This window comes from Onychomys torridus, chromosome 2 (assembly GCF_903995425.1).
Source record: "Onychomys torridus chromosome 2, mOncTor1.1, whole genome shotgun sequence".
NCBI lineage: Eukaryota > Metazoa > Chordata > Mammalia > Rodentia > Cricetidae > Onychomys > Onychomys torridus.
Genome location: NC_050444.1, coordinates 7,126,421 through 7,147,273, shown reverse-complemented (window position 1 = coordinate 7,147,273; position 20,853 = coordinate 7,126,421). Strand labels below are relative to the sequence as shown.

The window sequence follows — 20,853 nt, the reverse complement described above, 5'->3', positions numbered from 1 at the left end:
ATTTTTTTAACTGGAATGTTGGGTATTTTGATATCTAGTTTCTTGTGTCCTTTGTACAGCCTGGATATCAGTCCTTTGTCAGGTGTGGTGTTGGTTAAGATGTTTTCCCATTCTGTACGCTGTTGTTTTGCCTTATTGACCATGTCCTTTACCTTATAAAAGCTTCTCAGTTGCAAGATGTCCCATTTATTAATTGTTTCTCTCAGTGTCTGTGCTACTGGTGTTATATTTAGAAAGTGGTCTTTTGTGCCAATGTGTTCAAGACTACTTCCTACTTTCTCTTCTATCAGGTTCAGAGTAATTGGATTTATGTTGAGGTCTTTGATCAACTTGGACTTGAGTTTTGTGCATGGTGACAGATATGGATGTATTTGCAGTCTTCTACATGTTGACATCCAGTTATGCCAGCACCATTTGTTGAAGATACTTTCTTTTTTCCATTGTACAGATTTGGCATCTTTTTTGAAAATCATATGTTCATAGATGTGATGATTGATGTTGGGGTTTTCAGTTTGGTCCCATTGGTCCACATGTTGGTTTTTATGCCAGTACCAAGCTGTTTTTATTACTGTAGCTCTATAGTAGAGCTTGAAGTCAGGGATCATGATGCCTCCAGAGGTGGTTTTATTGTACAGGATTCTTTTGGCTATCCTGGGTTTTTTGTTTTTCCTTATGAAGTTGAGTATTATTCTTTCCAGGTCTGTGAAGAACTGTGTTGGGATTTTGATGGGGATTACATTGCATGTGTAGAGGAAGTGATGTAGCTGGGCAGATAGTGGATAGGAGATCTCTCAGTCTTTCACCCCAATATATGGCTCCAGGTTTTTTATTAATAAGACCAATTAACAATTTGCCTTATATCTGGTGGCTCAATGTTTGTGGCATGAATTCACTAAAAAGTCACCGGGGCTTTGCAGGCCTCCAGCTCAGGGCGGAGCTTCATGCAGAGGCACTATCTAACCTACATGGGCCAGAGTCTCTTTGGCTTCTATTCTCCTGGTGGGTTGTGGGCTCTCTCTGGATTCCCATCTCTGATTGCTACAACATGAGGAAAGATACCTTGAAACTCCCTTGGACTTCTACTCTTCTACACAGTTGGCAGATTTGGCGAGTCAATTAAGATATCTTAAAAGGAGGAAGTAGTTAAAAGGCAATTTTTCCCACATTAAAAAATGTGAAACATTTTTACAATAAAGGAAATTTGGTCTCTGTTTGATAATACATTAGGCCGTCTGAAGATGTAACTATTAAATGAGAAGATAATTAATGTTGAGATTTACATAACATCAATTATGAATATTATTTGTTTAATCATTTATATTTTAGCATCAAAAAGGTTGGTTAATTTGAGTACCAAGATACAAGTTTTAGAAAAACTTGTTAAAACAGATTATAGAGATATTCAGACACAGACAGAAGAATTTAGAGATGAACCTATCTCAGCATTGAATTATATGGTTACAGAAAACAGCCTGGGGTTTCCAGATAGCAAACATTAATCTGCCAGGTAACTTTACAGGAACAGGCAAATGCTCAAGGCTGTGTACAAGTTAATTGGACTCCAGTGTAAATGTTAGATTTGAGATTTAAAAAAGCTACAGTGCCATGTGTTATGAATTCTCCTTTTGTAAAGCAGATGTTAAACTCATGATCAATTTGTAGTAGAATTATCCCTCAGGACTGGAAAGATTTGGTTACAGATTTCCTAAAGGGTGGTCCATTGTAACAATGGATGACCTGGTAGGAAGAGGAGGCAAAGATTATAGAACAACAATGTAGGGTTAGAGGTATTGGAATTTCCTAGGATCAACTTCTTGGAGAAAGTGATTATGCTGATATACAAAGACAATCTTTATATGATAACCATACTCTAATTTTATGCCAAATGGCAGCCAAGAATGCATAGGACAGAATTGAAGAAGGAGGGAAGAAAGTTGAGTCATTTACAAAAGTTATACAAGGCTCAAAAGAAACCTTTGCCTATTTCTTACAAAGGCTGTCTTCAGCAGTAAATAGAATGATACCAAATTCAGAAGCTAGATAGAAAATAATTAAATCTCTGCCTTTTGAGAATGCTAATGCAGCGAATACTAATTAGGCTATTTAAGGCAGGATCAGCACCCTTGGAGGAGTGGATCCAAGATACAATTAATATTGAATCTCATGACCATGATGATACTTGGATAGGAGAAGTAATTTCAAAAGGTTTGAAGAAAAGTAATATTGTCAGATGCTTTAATTGTGGTAAACAAGGTCACCTAAAAAGGGACTGTAAACAGGGCATTCCTAGAAACAATGTTTCTTCAAGGAATAATGGCAACAGAATGCCCCTCCCTTCTGGATTATGCAGAAGGTGTGACAAAGGCAAACACCGGACTACTAATAAATGTAGATCAACAAGGAACAGACAAGGTAATCCTTTTTTCCATCAGGAAACCTCCTGAAGGGCCTCTTGCAGGGCCCTGTGGCAAATTCTGTTCAGTCTTTTCCTATCAGCATAGAAGAAACACCTTTTTTCTCACAGCAATTAAATAACCTAATGCCTATTGTATAAAACCATACTACTCAGGGTGATACAACAGCTATAGCAAAGAGAACAAAATTTTCCAGAGAAACAACAAAACAATTTTTTGGCAAACCTTTATAAATAAACAAAGACCAAAATTAAAATATGAGTAAATGACAGTTCATATGGAGGGTCTTTGTAGACACAGGTGCAGAAATAACAATAATTGCAACAGAATCTCAGCATGCAAATTGGTCTTTTCAGGAGGTAAATATTCAGCTGTTGGGGACCAGAACCTTATCTAAAGTGAAACAGAGCACAATATAGGTCAAATATATAGGGCCAGAAGGACAGAGAGGAATATTAAAGTCATATGTGGTTAATATAGCAATGAATTGATGGGGACGTGATTTGCAACAATGGAATACACAGATTAACATACTTCCAACCTCAGAAATGAACCATAAACTAACATGTTTCTGAATGAAATATTAGAATATATTATAAACAACAGTCACCAGCCAGTCAGATTGTACAAGAACAGGGCATAACAGCTGTTATCTTTCAAAGACACCAACAGCCCTACCTTTAAAATGGTTAACAGACAAGCCTATTTGGGTTCAGCACTGGCCTTTAACACCAGAGAAATTGCAGACCTTGGAAGGGCTCAGACAAGATGCTTCAAATGCTCAGTATAGTGAAGAATCAACCAGCCCTTGGAATTCTGTATTTGTTATTAAAAAGAAATCTGTTAAATGGACAATGATAAGAGACCTAAGAGCAATTAACAAGGTAAGTCAGCCAATGGGCTCTCTACAATCCGGAATTCCTTTGCCTACTCTGTTACCAAAAGGATGGCCTCTTATCATTATTGATTTAAAAGATTGTTTCTTCTCAATACTCGTACAAGAAAGTGATGGAGAAAGATTTACCTCCACAGGGGACTATTTATAATAATTTTCAGTCAGTTAAGAGATATCAATGTTGAGTTCTCCCAAAGACAATGTAAAATAGCCCAACGCAGCGCTAACATATTTTATGACAGCCATAGGAAGTAATATGTAGACAATTTCCTAAATCTATAATTTATCATAACATGGACAGTATTTTGCTAGCTGATTCAAATGAATGTACGTTAGAATGTTTGAAGAAATAAAGAAAAATTTTGCCTTGTTGGGGATTACAAATTACTTGTGAAAGGATACAAGAGGAGATTCTATTAATGATTTAGGATATAAAATAGGTCTACAAAAAAATAGACCCCAAAAGGTATAAATTAGGAGAGATTGATTATGGAGTCTTAACAATTTTCAAAGATTATTTGGAGACATTTTTCATCTATGGACTGTTGTTGGGGTAAAAAATGATGAACTGAGTAATTCATTCAAAACCTTAGAAGGTGACAAGGACTTACATAGTCCAAGAGAATTATCAACTGAACCTGAGAGAAAACTTCCCTTGGTGGAACAGAAAGTACAGGAAGGACATGTGGATTGTGTGGATCCAAAGCTTGATTGCATTTTTTGTTATTTTACCCACTAAGCATTGTCCTACAGGAATTTTAATGCAGAGGGGAGATAATATATTGTAATGGATATTTCTACAAATAAACATAGTAAAAAAATTGAAAACTTATGTGGCAAAGATCTCTGAGTTGATTTTAAAAGAAAAATTGAGACTTTGTCAACTACCAGGCATAGACCCAACAGAAATTGTAGTACCTTTAACTAATGATGAAATTCACAAATTATGGGCAGAAAGTGAACCTTGGCAAAGAGCTTGCAATAATTTTTTTTGGAGAGATTAACAGTAAATATCCCAAAAGCAATAGAATTGAACTTATAAAGAGAGCTGATTTGATCCTGCCTTGCACTATACAGAAAACACCATTATCTTGAGCCCCTACATTTTATACAAATGCAAACAAGGAAAGGCAGGTTACACGTCAGAAAATTTAAGTGGTTTAAAGTCTTTATAATTTGGTTCAAAAATCAGAATTATATGCTATTCTGATGATATTAATGGATTTTTCAGAACTTCTCAACATAGTTACTGACTCTCGGTATGCTGAAAGAGTGGTCTTACATATTGAAACAGCAGAATTTATCCCTGATGAGTCAAAAATATTAAGTTTGTTATTTATTCATTTACAAGATATAATCAGGGGAAGGAGTCATCCTTTATATATAACTCACATCTGATTCTATATGGATCTGCCAGGCCCTCTAGCACAAGGTAATGATGAGATTGATAAACTATTGATAGGAAATGTGGTGGAGGCCTCAGAATTTCATGAAGAATATCATGTCAAGTATAGTGATATTTTATTTGTATTGAAATGTGATTTTATTTGTATGTTAATAAAGTTGCCTTGAGGTCAGAGCAAGCCAGAGCAGAAGCTGAGCAGTAGTGGGGCATGCCTTTAATCCCAGCACTTGGGAGGCAGAGCTAGGTAGATCTCTGTGTGTTCAAGGACACAGCCAGCATGGCAGACACACGCCTTTAATCTCAACCATAGAAGACCTGGAAGTCTGTACAAACAGGCAGTGATGAGGAGGTCATGTGGCTGGGTTTATAACCAATGAGAAAACAGAACAGAAAATCTATAAAAAAGACAGGATACACAGAGGTAGTCTCTTATGGAGAGGAAAAACAGCAGAAGCAGTGAAGGGTAAGGTTTTCCACTCTTGCTCTGACCTTGTGGTTTTTAACTCTGCAATTGGTTCTGTGTTTCTTAGTTAACAAGCCAGTTACATCTACAGTCAAGAATAAGGATTTTAAAAAGAATTTTTCCATCATCTGGCAACAAGCGAAGGAATTTATAAGGAAATGTCATATTTGTTCTTTTTACAACCAAACTCCACAACCAGTAACCCATAGGGTACTCAGAGGAATGAAATCTGGCAGACTGATGTGTTTCATTTTGCAAAATTTGGAAAATGGAAATATGTAAACAACACCATTGATACCTATTCAGGATTTCAATGGGCAACTGCTCTGAGTTCAGAAAAGGCTGATTCTGTAAATCACACATTTGCTAGAAGTTATGGACATCATGGATATACCTCACAAATTAAAATTGATAATGCTCCAGCATATGTCTCTGGTAAAATGAAACCATTTTTGCTTATTACAATATAAAGCATATTACAGGTAAACCACATAATCCTACAGGCAAAGCACTCATAGAAAGATCAAACAGAACTCTAAAGGATAGGCTACATAAACAGAAAGGAGTAACAACTCCCCCAGAAATAAACTGCATAGTGCTCTATCAACTTTGAATTTTCTCAATGCTAATGAGAAAGGAACAACAGCTGTGGAGAAACATTGAATAATAGAAAAAAGTTACAGAATTAAATCAGCCTGCATAGTTTAAAGATGTGCTGACTTCAGAATGGAAACCAGGATATGTATTACACTGGGCATGAGGTTTTGCTTTTCTTTCTTTTTTTTTAATTAAGAAAGTTTTTTCATTCATTTTACACACCAATCAAAGATCCCCCTCTTCCCTCCTCCCATCTCCTCTAACTGCCCCTCCCATCCTATCCCCCACTCACACCCACAAGAATGCAAGGCTTCCCATGAGGAGGTACATTCAGTAGAGACAAGTCCAAGCCCTTCCCCATGCCTCAAGGCTACATGAAGCATCCCATCATAGGTAGTGGGCTCCACAAAGCCTGCTCATGCACCAGAGATGGATTCTGATCCAACCACCATGGGTCTCCCAAGCAGATCAAGCTAAACAAATGTCTCAACATGCAAAGGGCCTAGTCCAGTCTCATGTAGGCTCCACAGTAAATGACTCCACTTTCATGAGTTCCCACTATTTGGTTTGGTCATCACTGCATGTTTTCCCATCATGATCCTGATGCACTTGCTCATAGAATCCCTCTTCTCTCTCTTTGACTGGACTCCTGGATCTCTGTCTAGTGACTCTCAGCATCTGCTTCTATCAGTCTCTGGAGAAAAGTTCTGTGATGACAGGGTACTCACCAGTCTGATCTCAGGGGCAAGTCAGTTCAGTTCAGGCATCCCCTCTCTGCTTTTGCTAGTAGCCCAGGCTGGAGTCATCCTTGGGGATTCCTGGCAACTTCCCTAGCACTGGGTTTATTTCTATCCCCATGATATCTCTCTCTATCATGGTATCTCTTTCATTGCATTCTCTCTTCCTCCCTCTTCCACCTCAACCATCCCATTCCCTTATGTTCTCATCCCCTATCCCCTACCCTCCACAGCCCACCCTTCATCCCCAGTTTACTCATGGACATCTCATCTATTTCCCCTTCCCAGGGTGGTCCGTGAATCCCTCTTTGGGTCTTCCCTGTTAGTTAGCTTCTCTGGAGTTGTGGGTTGTTGCCTGATTGCCCCTTGCTTTATATCCAGTATCTACTTGTGAGTGGGTACATACCATGTTTGTCCATCTGAGGCTGGTTTACCTCACTCAGGATGATATTTTCTAGATCTATCCATTTGCCTGCAAACCTCATGATGTCATTGTTTTTCTCTGCTGAGTAGTACTCCATTGTGTATATGTACTACATTTTCTTAATCCATCCTTCAGTTGAGGGGAATCTAGGTTGTTTCTAGGTTCTGGATATTATGAAAAATGCTGCTATGAACAAAGTTGAGCATGTGTCCTTGTATGATTGAGCATTCCTTGTGTTTATGCCCAAGAGTGGTAAAGCTGGTTCGTGAGGTAGATTGATTCCCAATTTTCTAAGAAACTGCCATATTGAATTACAAAGTGGCTGTACCAGTTTGTACTCACACCAACAGTGAAGGAGTGTTCCCTTTGTTCCACATCCTCTCCAACATAAGCTGTCTGCAGTGCTTTTGATCTTAGCCATTCTGACAGGTATAAGATAGTATCTCAGAGTCATTTTGATTTACATCTCCCTGATAATTAAGGATGCTGAGCAATTCCTTAAATGTCTTTTGGCCATTTGAGCTTCTGTTGAGAATTCTCAGTTTAGCTCTATAGCCCATTTTTAATTGGGTTGTTTGTTATTTTGATGTCTAGTTTCTTGAGTTCTTTATATATTTTGGAGATCAGCCCTCTGTCACATGTGAGGTTGGTGAAATTTTTTTCCATTCTGTAGGCAGTCATTTTGTATTATTTACTGTGTCCTTTGCCTTACAAAAGCTTCTCAGTTTCAGGAAGTTCCATTTATTAATTGTTCTCAGTATCTGTGCTACTGGTGTTATATTTAGGAAGTGGTCTTTTGTGGCAATGTGCTGTGGGATGTTCAAGTATGTCAAATGTGTTGCTCTGATTGGTCAAAATAAAACATTTATTGACCAGTAGTCAGGCAGGAAGTATAGGTGGGACAAGCAGAGAAGAGAATTCTGGGAAGTGGAAGGCGGAGGGGAGAGAGCTGCCAGCCGCCACCATGACAAGCAAGAAGTAAGGTACAGGTAAGCCACGAGCCATGTGGAAAAGTATAGATTATTAGAAATAGGCTGAATATAAGAGTAAGAGCAAGACAATGGTAGGCCTGAGCTAATGGCCAAGCAGTTTAAATAATATAAGCATCTGTGTGTTTATTCTATAAGTGGGCTTTTGGACCACAGGGCTTGTCAGGCGCTGGAGAGAAAGTCTCCAACTACAGCAATGCATTTAAGACTATTTCCTACTTCCTCTTCTATCAGCAGCTAATAAATATCTTCAGTAATGAGGTAGGATACAAGATTAACTCAGAAAAAATCACTAGCCCTCCTATATATAAGTGATAAACAGGGTAAGAAAGAAATCAGAGAAACATCACCCTTTATACTAGTGACAAATAATATAAAATACCTTGGGGTAACTCTAACTGAGCAATTGAAAGAACTGTATGACAAGAATTTTTAGTCTCTGAAGAAGGAAATTGAAGAAAATGTCAGAAAATGGAAAGATCTCCTATGCTCATGGATAGAAACGATTAACATAGTAAAAATGGCAATCTTATCAAAATAAATCTACAGATTCAATGCAATCCCCATCAAAATACCAACACAATTCTTCACAGACCTGGAAAGAACAATACTCCACTTCATTTGGAAAAACAAAAAACTCAGGATAGCCAAAAGAATCCTGTACAATAAAACCACCCCTGGAGGCATCACCATCCCTGACATCAAGCTCTACTATAGAACTATTGTAATAAAAACATCTTGTTATTGGCATAAAAACTGACATGTAGACCAATGGAATTGAATTGAAGATCCTGACATTAACCCATATACATATGAACACCTGTTTTTTACAAGGAGGCCAAAACTGTTCAATGGAAAAAAGGAAGCATCTTCAACAAATAGTGCTGGCATAACTGGATATCATTGTGTAGAAGATTGCAAATAGACCCATATCTATCACCATGCACAAAACTTAAGTCCAAGTGGTCAAAGATCTCAATATAAAACCAGTTACACTGAATCTGAAATAAGAGGAAGTAGGAAATAGTCTTGCTTTTGTTTCTACAGGAGAAGATAAGCTATGGATACCACCAAAATTGATAAAGGTTCAATTTGAACAAGACAGACCTCTTAATTTTAAGTGATAGTTCATCAACCAACATGACCATTCAATTTAAATTAATTTATACAACTAACAGTTGCTTTTTATTTGATCAGATATAACTTGTCAAAAGGGAATCTCCCCAAAGTTAGGGTTGGAGAAGGGTTTTTGTTTTTTGTCTTTCAGGAAAATGAAGGCTAAGGAATCTGAAGAATACTGGACAAAGGAGACATCTGAAGAAAAAGGACAAATTATCCAGAAAAAAAATGTCCCAAGAAAAAGAGTAAATTGGCCTATTGGTATATAACATACAAAATTTCATGTCTTCTTAAATGTTTGTTTTTGCTCTTCTCTATAGATACTCAACACAAATTGTCTTGATGTAGTCCCAGTTCAGTTAAAAATTAAAGCTGGCTTTGGAGTTGGAGAATGGCTCTTTCCTTCTTTAAATTTAAGCATGTTGTTTAAAGGAAAATGCAAACTCTCTATACCATGCCAGAAGAAAGAGCCATTTTCTGACATGGGGCAGGAGAAAAACCAAATTAATTAAGGGACTATTCTATTACTAATCTCAATTCTTTGATTCTATTCTGGTTCTTTAAACTCTTCTTAAAGTATGAATTTTATATCAAAATTTACAAGGTTATATATATATATATTTAAACTTCATTAAGATAATAGTGGTCATACAGAGTACTAACTAATTCTAGAGAAAAGGCTTCAATTATCTTCCTATACATGTCTTTGTGTTCGAATCCCTTATCAGTTTTCTGCAGGAAATCACGGCCAGGCCTAACATCAACTGAAATCTCCAGGAAGAAGATGGGGCCCTACATGACAATTCCACATGGACAATAATAATATTACTAAGCTGACAAACATCATCTACAGATCAGCTTTGGACTACAAAAGTGATCAGAGCAATTTTGAGATGGCTAGCTGAGATGATCCAGTTTCAAAGACTACTTGAATAAGGATTTGAGATTAACCCTAAACTTTGGCATTATGTTCAAACTAGACAACAAAGGATATAGCTACCTTTCCTAAAATTTGACAATTACCCCAAAATTTTTCTTTTCAGAATAAGGATACCTTCGCCCATACCCAGCAGGAAGCAATGCCCACATTCCCAAAGAGGTAGTGTGGGGCGGGTGGTTTTTTGGTCTTTTAATGGGTTTTGGGTTTGGGATAGTTTTCATTGTTTAGGAGGGTTGGTTACAAGTTGTTGTTAAGGATTAGGAAAAGGGCTAGGCAGAGGAGATTAGATTTAAGGTGCTTGTTTAAAAAAGAAAAACAAAGAAAGAAAAGAAAGAAAGAAAGATATAAAGAAAGAAAGACACAAAGAAAGGAAGGAAGGAAGGAAGGAAGGAAGGAAGGAAGGAAGGAAGAAAAAGACAATTACTAGTTGTAAATACTTTACATTGGATTGGATTGTTTTACATTGTATAATATATATATATATATATTGAGATTGTTAGAATATGCCATACATATTTCTAATCTCACTCAAGATATTGTACTTATACCATTCATTTAACAATGTAATACAATTTGCTGATCCTTGAATGTTATTATTACCAACTATTAGGATATATAGAAATGAAAGTTAGTAGTTCGACATTACAATCAAACTTGTAGTCATATTAGGTGTGTTTTCAAAATCGAACAGATATATTTTAGATAGACAGGTCATCTTCAAACCCCTCAGAGATCTACAGAATATGGCACTTAAATGTTAGGAATTTTTCTTTTTTGTTATGACTATGAGACAAGTTGGCTCCTGACAGTACCAATCTACTTCAGAGAAAATATGGGCATTGAAGAAACTGCATATGGAGTTAACTTTCATTGTGGCAAAAGTTAGCCACTGGACAACAAAGTATCCTCAAATCAACTGCTGACAAACAGGACAGACAGGACATGAAAAAAAAAAGGACTACCAATTCTTGCCAAAACAAGTGTGGTTGTGGCTTTAACAAAAGGCATGTTCTGAAGCCAAGACAATATGGCACCATCCCTGTAGTGAGTGCCCTTTGCAATCTGGAAAAGATACCATGCCCTTTTCTTCAAAGGCAGCTGAACAGGGAGTGGGCCAATGGCTTCTGATGTGCAATGGAACAACAGATAAAACAGTTATTCTTAAAGAATAACTAAGCTCACCCCTCTCAATAGTAGACTGGCATTTAATAGAGGTATGTGGAGAAGAACGGGATGCCAAGATGAGGCCACATATACACAGCCATGAAAAATGGACAGCTAAAATCAACAATTTCCAGAATTTAAAATCCTGAATTATGACATGACACTAATGGAATTCAGGTGTTTCTGGTACATGGACTGCTCTCACCAAATGTGAGGTCGAACTGTTGACCTTTTATACATCCTAGTTCACAAATGAGTCTGTCAGATATGCTAAGCCTATAGGCTGAAGATGATGCCCCAACACTGTGGAGAAACCTCAGGTGACTGTCCAGGCAGCTGGCTGTTTCTGTCAACTCACTTTTTTTTTCTTTCTTTTTTTTTTTTTGGAAGCTGCTTGCACGCACTTCCTGTTTTTATTTTTTATTAGGTAATATTATTTCCTTCTTGGGTCTCTGAGGGAGTTGAAAATCAGTTAGTTATAGAGTTGAAAATCAGTTAGTTATAGTTATAGTTTTCCTTGTTAAGAATTTCAGAAAAGAGGGTTGGGGATTTAGTTCAGTGGTAGAGTGCTTGCTTAGCAAGCACAAGGCCCTGGGTTCGGTCCGCAGCTCCAGGAAAACAACAACAACAACAACAACAACAAGAATTTCAGAAAAGAAACTCACTAGAGGTGTAAGTGTATAAATTTGAAAGACGTTATAAGGCAGTTCTGTTAGTAATATAAGTTAGGATAGAAAATGAATCAGGTACATTTTGGATTTACCAAAATAGGATAGACAATGGAATTATTTTCTCTAAATTTGTCAAATACGAACGGATGAGACATTTTTTAGGTATTTATTGCTTGTTTATATGGTATATATTTATTGTACTTTTGTATATAGTTTTTCTTATATTAGTTATAACTTTTTTCCTTTTTATTAAAATAGAAAAGGGGAAATATCGTGATATTTTATTTGTACTGAAATGTGGTTTTATTTGTATATTAATAAAGTTGCCTTGGGGTCAGAGCAAGCCATAGCAGAAGCTGGGCAGTGGTGGTGCACACCTTTAATCCCAGCACTTGTTAGACAGAGATAGGTGGATCTCTATGTGGTCAAGGACACAGCCAGCATGGCAACACTACTCCTTTAATCTCAATACCAACCATAGAAGACCTGGGGGTCTGTACAGACAGGCAGTGATGATGATGAGGTTATGTGGCTGGGTTTACAACCAATGAGAAGGCAGAACAGAAAGTCTATATAAAAGACAGGACACAGGAAGTAGCTCTGTTGTGGAGAGGAAAGACAGAACAGCAGTGAAGGGTAAGGTTTTCAGCTCTCAGCTATTGCTCTGACCTCTTAGCTTTTAACGCTGCAATTGGCTCTGTGTTTCTTATTTAACAAGACAGGTACATCTACATTTTTCTTTCTAAGTTTTTAATACTTTCTTTGTTCTATGCATTTAATGTTTTTATCATTATGTGCTATAGGAAATTTCTTTTCTTGTCCAGGTTTGTTTTTGTTGGTGTTGTTTGTTTTTGTTTTTGAGTTCTAAATTATTCTTTTGCCTTCATGGGCATGTCCTTCTTTAGGTTAGAGAAATTTTCTTTTATGACTTTTTTTCAGAAACATTTTCTGTGCCTTTGATCTGGATTTCTTCTCTTTTCTCTAGTAGTATTATTCTTAGATTTGGTTTTTTCATAGTTTCTCAGATTACATAGATGTTTGTGGCCTGATTTTTTTTTTTTTATTTTATACTTTCTTTGACTGGGATATTCATTTCTTCTATCTTGTTTTCAATGACTGAGAGTCTTTGTTTGTTTGTTTGAGACAGGGTTTCCCTGTGTAGCTTTGTGCCTTTCCTGTAACTCACTTGGTAGCCCAGGCTGGCCTCAACTCACAGAGATCTGCCTGCCTCTGCCTCCCGAGTGCTGGGATTAAAGGCGTGCACCCCCATCGCCTGGCCCGAGAGTCTTTCTTGTATTACTTATATTTTATTAATGAGGCTTGCCTCTATAAAGTTTTTGTTTTCTTACTAAATTTTTCATTTCCAGTTTTACTTCAATTTGGGTTTTCTTTAGTGATTCTGTGTAGTAGGACAGGCCCATAGGGTTGAGGAAATTGGCTCAGACCAGTTGCCAAGGCATGCACATAATATATTTCTTATGAGTCTACCTGGAGTCTGCCTGAGGGCCTAGCAACAGGAGCTATCAGAGTTCCTGATTGATGCCAGCGTTCCTGATTGTGCCTAACCAATGAGGGACAACCACACAGATTAGGTGCTAGGGGGAGGGTATATAAGGCCTTTCCTGTTACTGAATAAATGACTTATTTGCCTTCAATGGACTCCTTTTGTCTGTGTTATTGATGCCAAGCCTTCTCACCCATCCTCCAAGGGAACCATTAGGATCCAAGCTACAATTCTGTTCCTACTTTTGTGTCTTGAACTGTTTTCAATGTTTCATTTCAACATTTGTTTGTGTTTACAAAGACTTCATTAATGGATTTATTCATATTCTTTATAAGGCCATTGAACATACTTATGATTTTTATTTTGAAGTCCTTGTCTTGTGCTTCAGCTTTATGACATTTCTCAGGGCTTACTGTTGTAGAGCTTCTGGATTCTGGTAATAACATATTGTCTTGGGTGTAATGATTGTGTTTTTTTACTGGTATCTAGGCATCTGGGTTTTGTATGATTATAATTCTAGGTGTTGACATCTGATCTTGTTTTTGATAGGTAGGTGTTCCATTCCTTGGTTTCTATTGTCTTCACTGGATCTTAGGGTAGCTGTAGGTTGAATGGCAGAAAATGCTTCTGAGCCGGCACCATGTGTGGATACTGGGACTCCTTAGTATAACATGTTTCTAGGTAATGAGGGCTTACATGAAGGGAAACAGATGGACTGAGTGGCCCACAGAAAGGAAGAAAGCTTAGTTTGCTATAACATTATGCAGAGTCCTCAAGGAATGGAATTAGAGAGGGAAGACAGACTTGTGAAAGTGGTTTGCTACAGGGTTAGGATGGGACTGGGGAATTTGCAATGGAGAACAGGAAGGAGAATGAAAATCACCTACTTAATTCCCAAACTGGCATGGCCGTTGGGTTCCCAGGTAGAGAGTGGCTCCAGGTATTGGTGGCTGACACATAAGAATGGGGTGATGGAAGAAGGCTGGTTACACTGTGAGGATCCATGGAGTCCCCAGAAAATGGAGGCAGAAAGGGAGGACAGGCTTCTGTAAGTGGTCTGCCTGAGGGATGGGGATGAGTTTTCTTAGTGTGAACTATTCTGAAAAAAGCCACTAAGTCTGTGGAGACCAGTGCTGGGAATGAGTCTCCTCAATGTGAACTATACTGGAAAAAGTCACTGAGTCTGTGAAGGCCAAGGAGACCTGTAGACTTTTTTAAATAACAGCACAGATTTAAAAGCCTAAATGTTAGACAAGAAAGAGAACACAGATCTGTGACTAAGGAATTACAGAGTGAATGACTAAGCAGCAATTTAACACGATGTTTACAAAGAATTTCTAGTGACAGAAAACTGCTCAAGACAGAAGTTAATGGTGGGAAAATAAAATTTTTGAAGACTAATATGACAATAATGACCAGTAACATGTTAAATGTGTACATATAAAGATCTGTCTGAAATATACTGAAAATAAATACAAAAACATATATTTGTAATATTTTACAATTTTCTACAATTTGAACACATAAACATAAGTATGCTAACTTCATGAAAACATATCCTATACAAATAAGATTATAGATTTTGGTGAGCAGTGACTGAAAACACAAGTTTAGTTGTGAGAATAACTTAGGTTTGTATCCTACTCCTACCAATGTAAGATGAGACACTAAATGTCTTTGAAACCCAAGAAAGTGATCTAATATATTAGTTATGGTTCTCTAGAGTATCAAAATTTACATAGTGAATCTATCTATCTACATGTATAGAAAGGGAATTTATTAGAATGACTTACAGGCTGCAGTTCAGCTAATCCAACAATGGCTGGCTGTGAAAGGAGAGTCCAAGAATCCAATTCACAAGGCTGAATGTCTTCTGTACATGCTGGAGTCACAAAGAAGTAGGTTCTAAAGCCAGTGAGGGAATGGATGTACTAGCAAGGCAAGGGTAAGCAGACAAAGCAAAAAAGCTTCCTTCTTCTATGCCCTTATATGGACTTCCAGCAGGTGGTATGGCCCAGATTAAAGGCATGTCTTTCCACCTGAAGATCTGGATCACAGGTGGGTCTTCTAATCTCAAAGGTCCCGACTAAAAGTGAATTCACCCACTTCAAACCAAGCAAAAAATCTCTCACAAATGTGCCCTCCATTTCTGGACTGTAGTTCATTCCAGATGCAGTCAGGCTGACAGCTGAGAATAGCCATCATAGCTAGTTACCTTTTTTAAATAGGCAAAAAAATTGTATGCTCTGAAGAAAAAAACAAAGTGTGTCATTTTAAGACAAAACAGAAAATGAACAACAACAAAAAACCCAGCCAAACTTAAAAAAAAATCTATAAAGGAACTAGGTAGTCTCACTATTGAACTATACCAGACACATAAAGAATAGCCAAGATCAGTTCTTCCCATATTATTCTCAAATAAAGGAGCAAAGAAAAAACTTCCTGCCTTATCACATGAGACTACCATGGTCTTGGTAATAAAACTGAAGAAAGGGAACCCATATGTTAATGTCCCCCAAACACAAAGGTACTAAAAACCACAACAAGATCTTAGCAGAGTCCAGCAACACAGAAAATGGCTGAGGTCTAACAAGATGCCTCTGTGGATAAAGCATATGTTGGACAAGCCTGAGGACCTGAGTTTCATCTCCTAAGGACCTGAACCCATGGTGAAATGAAAGAACTGACTTCTGAAAGTTGTCCTCTGACTTCCACCTATGTATTCACATGCTATGGCACACATGTGACACACACATTATCATCATCACTGTAAAAAGGAAAACCATTTTATAGCACAGCCAAGTAGGACTTTACCTAGGCTAACAAGGTTGATTCCATCCCTGAAATCAATGTGATATTAGAGATGAGAGAATAAAGAGTCCTGGGCGGGCATGATGATTCTTGCTTATCACCCTGTCCAGAGCTGATACAGAAGGATTGACCTGAGTTCAAGGCATTGCAAGTACTAGACCAATGTAAACCACATAGAAACAGCCTCTCATAATAAGAGAGAGAGAAAGAGTCCAGTGTCTTTTTTATTTATTTTTGAGACGGTTTTAATTACATTTCCCCCTTCCCTTTCCTCCCTCTAAACTTTCCCAGTATCTTTTTTATTTAGAAAAAAATATCCCTTTCTCAGAAATCTAGAGCATAATGGAAGTTCCCCAATGTAGTAAATGGTACTTAAGCAAATTCGCAATTAAAATTGTATCTGATAGTGAAATGCAAGTCCCCCTCCAATGTCCGGGAAGAAAGAGCAGTGTTAACCACGTTCTGATGGCTATGACAAGGCCTCCAGAAGGGCAATCTAAGTAAATGGGGACTGACTTGATCTCACAGTTTCAGAGGTTTTAGTGCACAGTCCTTGGTTTTGTTCTTTCTGGGCCAGTGCTGAGACTGAGCTTCCTAGAGGAAGCATAGAGGGGGAAAGCAACTGCCTTACAGTGGCCAGGAAGCAGAGAGGGAGTGGGCAGGATAAGACACACCCTCATCATCACATACTTGTGACCTGTGTCCTTCAGTCAGTCACCAATTTCTGAAGTTTCCAGAACTTTCAAAAATAGCTTCTTTAGCTAGAGACACTGCCATCAACACTAAGCCTGAAGGGACATTTTATATTCAATCATGACAACCAGAGTGCCCACTTTTATAAGTTCTCTTCAACATTGTAGTGGAGATTAGAAAAGTAATCCATTGCAGTTGGATTAGAAAAGTAAATAAAAGATGTCAAGACTGGGAAAGAACAGATAAGACCATGTCTATTGGCTGATGGCATGTCTTTATAGAGATCACAGAATGCCAAGAACAAACACATGCATTAGAGTTAACAAAACAAATTCACCGAGGCCAAAAAATACAAGTCAATGTAGAAACTCCACTGTATCTCTATGTATTGAAAATATAAGTCAATAAGTGAGGAACTAAGAAAAACTATTCCCTTTATTATAGCATCAAAAAGAATGAAGTGCTTAGGAATAAATACAGCCAAGGAAGTGGAAGGCTTATACCCTGAAAAGTGTAGAGCTAGTAAAAGAAGTGGAGGTTTCACTTGCTTGGAGGGCTAGAAGTCCTTATACTGTTAATGTAGCAGTGTTCAAGGCAAAATCTTCCTGTTTTACAGGAAGGAAGAAGCAGGCTGCAAAGACTTTAAGAATGGCAAGGAACCCAAAATAGCAAGGACAGCCTTGAAAAAAGTTAATTGGAAAACATACTTTTTAAGGCAGTTCTTTATTTGACACTTCAGCAGGTTAGTTCTCATCCACATTGACTGTAGATATTTGAATGTGGTAATAGGCACATCTGTTATCAATGTGTAGATCTTGTTTGGTGAGTCCTCAAGGTCATTACAATTCCTGGACAAAAGTACACAGCAGATACAGTATGGGACATTCCTTTTCCTTTGGCCCAGATGGCTTTATTGATCCTGGTATTGATGTGCACATCTGGAGTCCTCATCTCCTTCATGGTAAACTTCCAGATTGTTGTGAGTGCCTGTGGAGCACACTCATTGAAGCCCACTCTGTGGATACATGTGTGGATGTTGATGGTGTATTCTCGGGTCACCATCTCTTTGGTAGCAGAACAGTCCTTCTTCTCACCACCCTTCTTTGCAGGAGCCATCCTGCCAGGCCAAAGTTGGAAAGCGAAAATTTACTTCGTAAGTTCAAAACTGATTGCAAGCTATACCAGACGTGTGGTGATAGCATGGGGATAGAGATGGAGATACACAGATTGGAATTGGAGTTCACAAACAAACCTGTATATCTGCAGTCAGTTCATTTGCATAAGGGCCTTAAGCCCTCTCAATACAAAAATAATGGTCCCTAGAACAAATGAGACTGAACAACTAGACATGCACAGGGATGGGCTCAAGCCACTCTGCCCATCATGTCAGGAGGTTAGTCCAAAATGGATCAAGGATCTAAATGTTCAAAGTAAAAATAAAAAATTCTTGAAATATAGCAAATAAATCTTTATTATCTTGGATTATGCAACAATATCTTAGACACACCATCAAATGCCCAATTAGCCAGTGAAAATGGATTAATCAGGCTAAAAATATATTTTAAAAAATCTCATTCATATGCCAAATGACACTGCCAAAAAATGAGGAGATAACAAACAGTGGGAAAAAATATGCCATCATTTATCTAACGCAAAGAAGCTTCAATTCAGAAATCATGCAAAGCACTTACAAGTCAACAGCAAAACAACACAGATTTGCACCTAATCATATTCAAGTAACAAGACACACAAAAGTCTAATAAGCCAGGAAGCTATGTTGAGCACCATGAGTTGTTGGATAAACACCACCACCAAGAGCAACACTCAGAGTCTGTGAGCCTGACTACAACAGAGAACACAAGCAAGTCTTGACGGAGAGGTACGTACAGGCCCTTTTACACTGCTACTGGAACTCAGGTGATGCAGAGCCTGTGGAAAGCAGTGTTGCAGGTTAAATGCAGAATTGTTAGAAATGCTAAAATGCAGAGTTACCATGTGGCCTGGTGTTATACTCTTGGTATAAACTCAAGAGAATTGGAAAAAAAAATAGCCAGGTATGATGGCTCATGCCTACAATCCTTGCCCTCAGAAGGCTGAAGCAGCAGGATTTCTATGTGTTTAAGTCCAGCCTGGGCTACATAATGAGTTCCAGACCAGCTGTTCTACAGAATGAGATGCTATTTCAAAACAAAATAAAACAAAGCAACATAAAATGTGTACCTGAGAGTTCATAGTGGCATTTTAATGATTTATTCATAATGGTAAAAAATTCAAAATAGCTTATCTGTCCAACAACTAAAAAATATCTAACCAAAATATGGTTTTCTCACTGTCACTGAGTTGGTAAATTTTAAAGAGAAAAACATTTATTTTTTTCAGTGCTAGGGCAACATCTGTTGAAGGTCTTCTGCATCATTCTATGGTGGAAGATAGATGGGACAATAAGAGCATGGCAATGGCACTAAGTCATACACAATTGACCTAGCCACTCCTACAGGTACCCACCTCAACAGTTGTTTCACTGATGATTGACTTTCCTGCACGTGAGATTTGGGCTCCACATTAAACCATTCTGTCCATACAATGAATTGTCATTCAGGCATAAAGAGGAATGCCGTGCTGATTCTTACCAAAACATGGATGAACTGTGAAAACATTACACTAAGTGGACGAGCCAAACTGAAGAATACCATGTATTGTCCAGTCAGTCCTATTTACATGGAGTAGGAAGAGCAGACAACGGGAGAGGATGCAGAGGTGGGGTTGCTCTGGAGCAGGTGAGGCGGCACTGCAGTGCCTACTCCATAGCTTTTCTTTTCCGTGGTGAAAACTCGCAGCAGATTCCATGGTGGCAATGGCTGTGCAGCCTTGTGAACACATCAAATGCTGGCTTTTGTGGTATGTCAGTGTTTAAATATGTGTAAAACACCTGCCATATCTGATGGCTAGGGCGGAACCAATCCTCCTCTTCCCCAGGCCGCTTCTCCGCCCACTTTACTCTAACCCTGAAGGAGCCACAATCACCGTGGTGGCAGGCAGAGGTTCCCAAAGCACAGAGTGGAAAATGGGGAGGCACTGACCCCACAAAGGGGCCCGAACAGTGACAAGCTCAAGCCGTGGGGAATGAGAGACTAAATCAAGATGAAATTTTCACTTATGCATTTGCTAGACATTCAACTGATTAATTAATGCTGTGTCTTACAGCTTGAGAAGAGATTTCCATTATGTAAAGAGTTTAAAAAAGGTATACTCTCTAAGGACTCCCCTTTGGGGACAGATAAAAAGCCACATGAAGTGTTTAAAAACAACAGAAGGTACCAGTGAAGTCAGTCAGCTGCTACTTGCTCTACTCCCCGCTCAACATGGTGGGTATAGGGGTGGTGTAGAGATGCATAACCTTCTAAAATGTTACTGAGCTATGTCTGAATCAACAAAACGCAAGCCATGTGGCACCTCCTCCTTGCTTCAGAGCATCTATCCATAGGGGCTTGCACTCCACAACTAGGGACCCCTGAGGAACTTATAGGGGTTTATTTCTAGAACATCACCCTCAGTGCCCATGGAGATTGGCCACAGTACACTGATTCATAGAGAGATTGGTGGATGATCTAGCCTCTGGGGTAGTATTCGCATAGAACCTCCACATCGTCCCATATACTTTTATCATCTCAGATCACTTACAATAACCTAATAAAGTGCAAATGTTATACAACAGTTATTATACAACATTGTTTATGAAATAATGGCAAGGGAAAGTCTGATTATGCCCAGCATACTTGCATTCTTGTCAATAGTTCTAGGCTGTGCAAATGGCTTAGGAGGTTCTTGTGTTCATGTTCTTGAAGCATGATGACTTGAATTCAAACCCCCAGCACTCATTATACACACAGAAACCCAGGCTTGGTTGCATGCGATGTGCTTGTAATCTCAGCATTGAGGATCATAGGCAGGCAGTTCTTCAGAGCCTGATGGCTAGACAGCCTAGCAAAACACAAAACAGAAAAACAAAACAAAACAAAACAAAAAA

General features: G+C 38.3%; 1 pseudogene; it reads right to left on the bottom strand.

The window, feature by feature from the left end:
• LOC118577431 overlaps positions 1-17,942 on the bottom strand; it is a 193,472-nt pseudogene extending 175,530 nt beyond the window's left edge.
• Positions 17,943-20,853: the final 2,911 nt, after the last annotated feature.